This window comes from Podarcis filfolensis, assembly GCF_964270895.1.
Source record: "Podarcis filfolensis genome assembly, chromosome: 1".
NCBI classification, from domain to species: domain Eukaryota; kingdom Metazoa; phylum Chordata; class Lepidosauria; order Squamata; family Lacertidae; genus Podarcis; species Podarcis filfolensis.
The window spans coordinates 2283430-2292639 of NC_139604.1; positions in this window are offsets into that span (position 1 = coordinate 2283430).

Below are 9210 nucleotides of genomic sequence, written 5' to 3' on the forward strand. Positions count from 1 at the left end.
GAATAAGATCTACATTGGGATCTGCAACCCCTATGGATCCTGCTACCCAATGTGGTTGCCTCACCTTGTCTCATGGTCAAGGGCCAATCCTGCCTTTAGTAGCAACACATTTTGCAGTGTTAGGAGATGGAGACAGGAAAGCCATTGCTCTCCTTCTGAATATCTCCTGCAAAGGCAGAAGTGAAGTCCAATTCATTTAGAATTATCTGTTGATGAATCCTGGACTCGATGCCATGTCATACAACATGTGGTTGGATTATGCACCTGCCCTCTTCTTGAGAAATTTTTGCGGTCTTACAAAATGTTTTGTATTCAGTGGTGTAAAAGGTGAAGGTAAAGGACCCCTGGACAGTTAAGTCCAGTCAAAAGTGACTATTGTGTTGCGGCACTCATCTCGCTTTCAGGCCAAGGGAGCCGGCGTTTGTCCACAGACAGCTTTCCAGGTCAGGTGGCCAGCATGACTAAACCGCTTCTGGAGCAATGGAACACTGTGACAGAAACCAGAGTGCATGGAAACGGCATTTACCTTCCTGCCGCAGTGGTACCTATTTGTCTACTTGCATCAGGAAAGCTTTTGAATTGCTAGGTTGGCAGGAGCTGGGGCAGAGCAACGGGAACTCACTCCATCGTGAGATTTGAACTGCCGACCTTCCGACTGGCAAGACCAAGAGGCTCAGTGGTTTAGACCACAGTGCCACCCGTCTCCCTGTTCAGTGGTGTAGTGGGGGGGCTGGGTGTGTGACCCGGGGTGCAAAACCAGACGCCCCCACAACAGCCTCACTGCTGAGCTCCTGCAACCTTTTGGAGGTTTGGGGAGGTAAGCTGTGCCCAGGCTGGGCTTCCACCCAGCCTGGAGTGGTGCCTCCTTCTCCTTGGACACCTGTGTGCCCACTCCCTGCCCCCAAGAGACACGGGTTTGCTCAACCTGTGAAGCAGTGAGGATGGAGGGGTGGGGCCTCGGGTGCCAGGCACCGGTGGGAGCGGTGGCCTAGGCCCAGGCTGGGGAGGAGGAGTCTGCTCCCATGGAGGGGGAGGGGGAGGCTACAGTGGAGGCTAAGCCAGGGTCGCTGCAGTCACTGCAGGCAGAGTAGCGGCGCCTCCACTTGGAACTCCTGGCACTGGCCTCACCAGTGGCGGGGGGGCATGGCTGGTGGACAATGGCGGGGTACACAAGCTTTCCCAGGGTGGGTGCTTGCTAGCATGCCCACTGCACCTCACCACTGCTACCCATGTGCCGCCCAGCCTGGCCAAGAGGGAGGGAGGGAGGGAGGGCGCTGCCAGCACCCACTGAGGAGGGGAGGGAGGGAGGCTGGAAAGCACCCAAAGGGGGAAGGACCCCCCGGTGTGCCTCTGCCCCAGTTGTCCAGTCCACCAGGGGGAGCAACACTTGCCCTGCACACCAGAAACCCATGCTACACCACTGTTTGTGTTGCCTTTGAAATGCCACCAGTGTTGCTCCTAAGTTCTGAATCTACTTTGTCAAAATGTCACAATATGTGGAATTCAGTGAGAAGACTGGGACACATTTTAAATGAAAGATGTGAAATGACCCTCAGAGATGAATAACTGTCTTTTGGAATATCTGTGTCTTCTTTTCCACAGCTTTTGAACACAGAGCGACATGCACAGAGCATTTCTGGTATTGCAGAATCTGGGCCAGTTTATTTACTCCTTGCTTGCATATGGGCAAATATTGAAAACATGTAGTAGTCATACAAAGAACTTCAGTATCATTTTGTTGGGATGGGGCTTAAGCTCTGTTTCAAAACTTCCTTTATGCTTTAAGCAATTGGCTGGATCATTCCCCCCCCCCCCCCGCATATATACGTGCAACATTTCCTCCTTTCTCTTGCATTGCAACATCTTGTAAACAGCCTGCTTATTTATGACTGCAAGCAAGAGGCAAAATCCAGTGAATCTCTTAGCAGTATTAAAAAGAAATAGCAGCAGTTACTGCCTTATACAATACACTTGATAAATTTGAATCATCTAAATTTTTATTGCCGCAATCTTTAAAATAAAGGACTACAATTTCCTTTCTTTTTTAATAATGCACAAAAATTCTAATAAACAATTTAATCTGAACTACAGGATAGAATGAAAGGCCATTTAGATGTACTGACTCAATGGATTGGGGAAAACGACTGTGTGCCTGAGCAGTTTTGGCTTGCCGATAAATCTTCCCTCCCCCTTTTTAATAACAGGATCGTTGTAGAGCTTTTATGGAAAGTGAAATGCCCTCTGTCTTAAGCAAGACAGAAATATTTATGAACTTCAAAGAAATGTAGCTAACGAGGCTATAACTTTCATTTTTTTAAAAAATAAAATAATGAACAAGCAAGTATCCTAAGATACGTGCACTGTGGGAATCTGTCTTCCTGCCTCTCCTGCCTTTGCTTTCTGCTGCAGATCAGCTGGTTAATCTTTTCTAAAGGAAAATAGATATATTCAAAGAGGAATGTTAACCAGAATCCAAAGATTTATGCAACTAGTTCTGTGTGCCCAAGAGGAGTTTGGAACTGCTTTTCTCAAACAGCCAGTGGCGTAGCGTGGGTTGTCAGCACCCGGGGCAAGGCAAGTAATTTGCACCCCCTAACCCGTGGATTTGCGCCCCCAAACCCGTGGATTTGCCCTAACCCCAGATGATGCGCCCGGTGCGGCCGGCCCCCCCCTGCACCCCCCACGCTACGCCACTGCAAACAGCAATTCCCCACTCTCACATTAATGCCACATGGCAAAAAGCTTTTGAAATGCTGAAGTCTTTCAAATGCAGTTTGTTATGTGGTATGGGAATCTGATGTTCAAAGGGGGGGAGGGGGGAGTGAAGAATAAAAAATCCCACTGCATAAGAGAGTAGCTCTTTTATTCCCAACCACCAGCGTATATTATTCTGGGGAAAACATAAATATCAAAACTGTATTTTTATAACATTAACTGGACTAGTTGTCTTCCTCAAAGAAGGAGGACCATCACAAGCACAATATTTGATTCTCTCCCACCCCTTCCTAGTATGTGTGCGGGGGATGGATGACGACAAATTATCCTTCAAATTTAAGACTGTGATAGCTCCATCAAATCAAAATCAAATCTTTATTATTATAGTCAGTGACCAGCATTGAGAAACCAAGATAAGATGCACATAGAACGGATTATCCAGATGCATGTAATAAAGTAAATAAAAATGAAATGAAATGAAGGAAAATAAAGTACATAAAAATAGCACAGAGTGAAATAAAAAGGGGAACCAACATTTTTAAAAGCTGTAAACATAATGTGAACTCCAAAGAAGAAAAACTACAGAATGTCTAAGGGCAGTTTCTGGAGGGTTTTGCTTGTTGCAGCACAGTACTTGGCTACACTGAGAGTAATATATGGTTACCAGATTTTTTTCAATGCATCTGGGGACACTTTTTTTTTTTTTTTTTGACGCTGAGACAGGGAGTCAGTAGTGGGGATGGTGAGGCAAAAGACCCTGGACCCAAGCACACATGCATATTGTATAAAGGTGCTGCAAAGCCCTTCTTTCACACCCTGCAAAACATAAATGCGCAGAGTTTTTAAAAAACTGGGCAACAGCCACCCGCCAGCGACTCCCAAGCCTCTCCTGATCAGTCAAAACAAAGGGGGAAGGGGGCAAGAGATCTGTACCACCGGACGTCCCCGGTTCTCCTTTGGCAGTGGTGGCAGCAGCGGCAGTCAGCAGCCCGGAGCCAGCCTGGTAGCGCAGTTATTATTAAGATTATTAGCTGGCTTACTGGACTGGACTTTTCTATCAATTGTGGTTGGTGTGTGGTTGGAGGCTGAACCTAGATTGTGTTGGCGTTCAACTTTTGCAATACATTTCTTGAAAACCACTCAAGCCTTTCCGTATTGCAGAGGGTGGAAGAGGCCAATAAAAATCTGTATAGCTGGAGTTTATGGGGTGGGGTTTGCTTCCATCCTGAGGGGACAGCCAGACTAAGCCAGTTAGATGGAAGGTTAGTTTCAGGCGGAACTTAAAAATGGCAAGCCAAACCCTGGCTTCAGCCTCTTGTAGGACTACCTCTGAAGGTTGGGTGGCGTTTGCTTCCATTAAATTACAACTGAGTCAGAACTAAGTCCTGTTTAAACAATGGAACACTAATGCTGCACACAGTAGTCAGCAACCATAAACATTTCCAGTGGAAGTTCAAACTATAATTAAAGCAGTGCATTTGTGTGCAATATGGTTTTGCATGGTTTTTTTTAATCCATTAATTGAGAAAATAGTGTTACACACTACCCCAGTCTCCAAACCAGTGAGAGACTCCAGGTGTCTCTGCATTTACTCAGGCTCAGTTTCCTTGAAATGAAGATCAGTGAAGAATGTGCTGTATTTAGGATATATGGTTCTATTTACACACACACACACACACACACACACACACAACCTGAATATAGGCTGGAGGGGCTCACAACATCAGCACTCAACAAATCTTGCTTCTCCATTATTTCCTGAGCAGCCTCGAAGTTCAGCACAGAGGAGTACATGCCTCTATGTCTCCAGCTTCCAACCTGCTCACTCACACTCTGCTCCAGCTACTGTTCTCCTACATAGCAGCTAGGTGGGGGGGGGGGCACTAGGACACTGAGCAACTTCTTTGGTTATGCTAAATCGCAGTACTTAACTAGCCAGCCAAAGCCATTGCCTTGACAAAGGAACAGGTTTGGCAAGGTTCCCCTTATATTTTTTACCGTCCCAGATACAGGATCCCAACCCCCTCTCTCAGAGCACCAGTGTGGTAATGTTCCTCTAAACTTAGATTCAGTTCCCAGCATGCAAACTGAAGGGCATCTGTTTCAAAGAGCTAGTCTTCTTCCTTGGTAAATAAGAGACAAATACCAGCTGCATGTGAACAAGGCCCTGGAATTTGTGCTAATTAAGCCATGATTCGTTAAAATTTTAATGAAAATGGAGCTTCAGTGTGTCATTCTAATAAGCTCACAGACTTAGACTCTGAGATAAGCTTCAGCATGGACTTGATTATGAAGTGATCATTTATGCTACATTATTAATTGGTGCTAATTAGTATTAATTTAATGTTTCCACATTTCAAGATATAGACAGTCACATGGCTGAGGCAGGCGTTAACACAACACAGTGACCTCATGCCCAGCACTATTTATATTTATTACAGCACATTATTAAAAGAATAATCTTGCTAATGGCTGAAAAGAAGCTTGCTTCTGACAGTTGGAGCTTCACCATGGGCTTCGGAAACTCCTCACCTGTTTGCTGTGATTCAGTAAAAAAAACCCTGGAAAACTAAAGGATCTTTGTCTCTTGAGGGAATGGTTCCTCTGGGCTTTTCTCCTCCGGCCATGCGCAAGTGTAGCTCTCAATTGTCACTGCTCTTTCCCCTTCTGTGCCCCCAGAAGTGGGGTCAGTATCAACAAGGTCCCATGCAGGGCTTGCACTCTGCTCCTCAGCAGTTCTTGCTGATGCTTCTTCAAAGCACTCACACATGCAGGGCTGCCCCTGAAGCACCCACCTCAGGCAGAGGAATCCCAAGGGGGCAGCACCTCTACAAGTGCCCCCCCCCAGCTGCCACCAGAGAACAGACAGAGGAGAAGAAGCTTCCAGCGAGATCTTGTGAAATCTCACTGGTGCTGCTGCTTCTCCTCACTTCACCACCACCAGGGAAATGAGGAGAAATAGCTCCGGCTTCCGGGTTCTGGTGAGATCTTGCAGACCTCTTGTGAGAACTTGCTGGAATCTAGAATCAGCAGCTGTGCAATCCCAGGAAGTGAGGCTTTGGCAGGTGTGTGGTCCTTTCACTTCAGGCAGAAAAACGGGACAAGTTGCCCCTGCCAACATGCAATTACAAAACAAGCATGTGGGATGGGAAGGGTCTATACCACCACCCCCAATCTAAAGTGGTATAGTCCAGAATTTTGTTACTTCACTTTTGGTAGTGTATACAACCCAGCTGAACCAGAGACTTAGTTTTCTCTGAAGGGGTTTTACTGCATTTACCTCATTCTGCAAGTGAAGCCTTGCAGGACTGAATGCTTAGTGATGAAGATCATCATCATCATCATCATCATCATCTCTGCACATAGATAAAAAGAGATGTGAGGGTGAAAAGCCTGCTGGTTGGGCCTTCTCCCTGGTATACTAGTTTCCTTTTTTCTTTCTAATCGTTTTTATTAAACATCTTCTGGAGTCTCTATTTGCAGATCACAAAGTCCTTTCTGCAGATCAGTTATATTCGATGTGAGACTTTAATGTTGTATACAGTATAAGGTTGAGTAGAGAAGAGAGGTGGGGGGAGAGATATGCTAGTTTTCTAACTGCAGGGATCCCCCCCCCCCCAGCCGAATCTCTGAATCCCTCTCTCCAGTTTGCCCCACTTGTAGCTGAATAGCTCAGACAGCCCAGATATAAGAGATGGCGACAGGGTGCAGACAAGTTGGGGCTGGTTCATTCTCTCCTTCAAGTGACGTTGGAGGTGCCATGTTGCATTTAAACTGCTGCAGGTAATATATAAACTGGCTGAGTCCAGGGAGGCATCAAAAGCTGCAGGTGGAAATGGTCAAGGCAGGAAGCTGTCAGGTAGCTCAGCTTTCATGGTGTGCCGGCAAATGCTGATTGTCTCTCAAATCCCTTTTGGAAAGAGTGTGACTGATTCAAACCGTATCCATAGGATAGGCTTGCTATGATTCTGCAGGGACAAATTCCCTTCAGAAAATTAATCTCGGAGTTTGTTTGTATTCACAGCTCTCGGGAAATTGCAACTACAGTCCCTGATCTGTTTGCAGAAAAAAAGTGTCAGCCTGAATTTGCAGCAAGTTAAAATCGTTGATAAGGGCCTCTTTATATAAAAGGGGCTCTTTCCACCACCGCCAGACCAGAGCAAGTACCGTATGCAATGAAAACTTACAGAAGGTCCCCTCAGTTTCAAAAGTCTCTGTCTGGGGTGAGGGTGGGGTGGGGAGGTTAATGTCTGAGAAACACTCATCCAAAGCCCCTTTGACCATGCAGAACTCATTGGGCAGTTCTTTAGATCCTGGCCACTGATTTTAGAAATATGATCTTTAATACTAGAAAGAAAATTTAATGGCCACATTTGAGGACCACATCACCATAATTTAGAAGACTGGGAATGATCAATGAGTTCAAGCAATTATTTTCCCTTCTCTCACATGCCTGTCTCTACAGAAGACCTGGTTTTCTCAAATCACAATTTTTCATGACATCTGAACCAGCAAACTGGTTAAGGTGAAGCCTGCGGACAAGGATCAATACATAGTTTGCAATTCTAGTTTGGAGAGTTCTTTCCAATCACCTTTAATAACCTTTAAGCCATGGTTTGGAGAATGGGGAATTGACGGTTGCGTGGCTGTTGGGCCTGGACACTGTGAGACTGGAGTATTGGACTAGAGGTGCCTTTTCTTACTTTCATAATTGCTTCAGCAGTAAGCAAAGTTTGTATAATTATTATACTGTATAATGTTTATTCGCATTTTATGTGATGTGATCCCAAATAGCTATTCCATTTTCCTTCCTTACTGAACGACAGAGAGTGCAGCTTAATTCAAGGTTTCAGGCATAAGATACTTCCCGGACTCTTTAGCATGGCAGAGTAAGCAGTCCTAGTTAATAAAAAGTTAACTAGCTGTATCTGGCAGACACAATCACCAGACAGCTAGAAATAAACAAGGTTGCTCTCAGAAGCAACTCTAGTGTCTCACAGAGCAGGTGAGCAAAGGAGGCAGGAGGCAGAGTTCCACCAGCTCTAGGGGAAGCAATGGCTGGCACCACCTGAACATTAACAAGGTCAGATCCAATGAGGGGAATGTTTAGAACATTAGTGGGGGTTGTGGAATCTTGCCGTCCTTCGTGCGTTTGAAATCTCTCTCAGCATATATTTGCAAACGTGTGCCTTTCCAGATGCTGCTGCTTTCTCAGGGGGGACCGTGCAGCTGTCATAAAGTGGTTTGGATGACAGCGCCCCAGCAAGAAATGCTGTTGTAGGAGAACTGCAGCTTTCCAGCTGCTGGATCCAGCTGTTGGGAAACTGAAATCCTTGGCCTGTCAAATTTGACTATCACAACTGTAATGCTGTGGACACTGGTCACGCTAGCATCCCCTAATGGAGATAAGGTGCCCAAGAATTCACTGCAAGGTGCCTTGGTAGAAGAACTTCTTCTGCCTTGCCACCCTGCATTTTGAATACTGTGCTGTTTCCTGCTTGCCATCCTCTCCCTTTCTGTCTTGCTTATACTGGAGACTATGAATTCCTTCAGTGCTCTTGCCTTTGCCTTGACTAGGGACAGCTGTCCCTCCAGCAAGCACGAGTTCTGACAACAGCCCTGGCTGCTCATTTATCTTCAGATCATGACTGAAGGTGTTGATGCAAAGCATGAAAGCCAGAAGCAACCCAGTCCGTTCAACAAGACTGCCCTGCTACTTGTGGCAAAGGGAGTCTTGGTCTGGCAAACGGACATCTCAGTCGATGTGAGATAGAGGGGAGCACATGACTCTCCCATTTAGTTCTGTGACTCACCGTCATCTAGCTGGTGGGGACATAAAAGAACAAGTGATCTTAAGACCCTTGCTGACCCCTGCGCCTGTTTATCTTACAGGTTTGGTTTGACCTCCTGCTGCATAGAGTCTCAAGCAGCTGGAGCCTTTTCCAAATACACCTCCTGCTTTGCTAAACTTTATCACATGCATGCAAATGCTTTTCACACCCATAAGATCACTCCACTGAAGAGCTCTCCTGTGCCACTGCTTTAGCCCTCGCTTTCAGATTTCTACTCCTCTGCAATGAATGAGGCAGGGTCCCTAAGCAGGAGAGATCTAGCTGTGTGCCCCCCACACCTATAATATAGTGCCTTCATACTGCTGACTGACAGATTAAAGACTACATTAAAGTGCCTAATAAATACACTCCACCTCACAGTTGCTGTGTAAAACACTCAATACAGCTTCCAGACACTAATTTCCTGAAAATTGCTTTTAACTTTCGTTCTGGAGCTCTTAGCATGCCTGTTGCTGAAGGCTTTCTGCTGAGGAGGGTGTTCTTTCTATCTACTTACTGTAACAAAATAAGAAGAGAATTTGTGTGAAATCATTGTTGAATGTTGTCGACCTTAAAAAACAACATCAGCAATTTTGCTCTATTTTTTAACAAAGGGCTCTGCTTGTAGCATTTCATTGCTGTAGATGAATTGGTTCCTATCTTC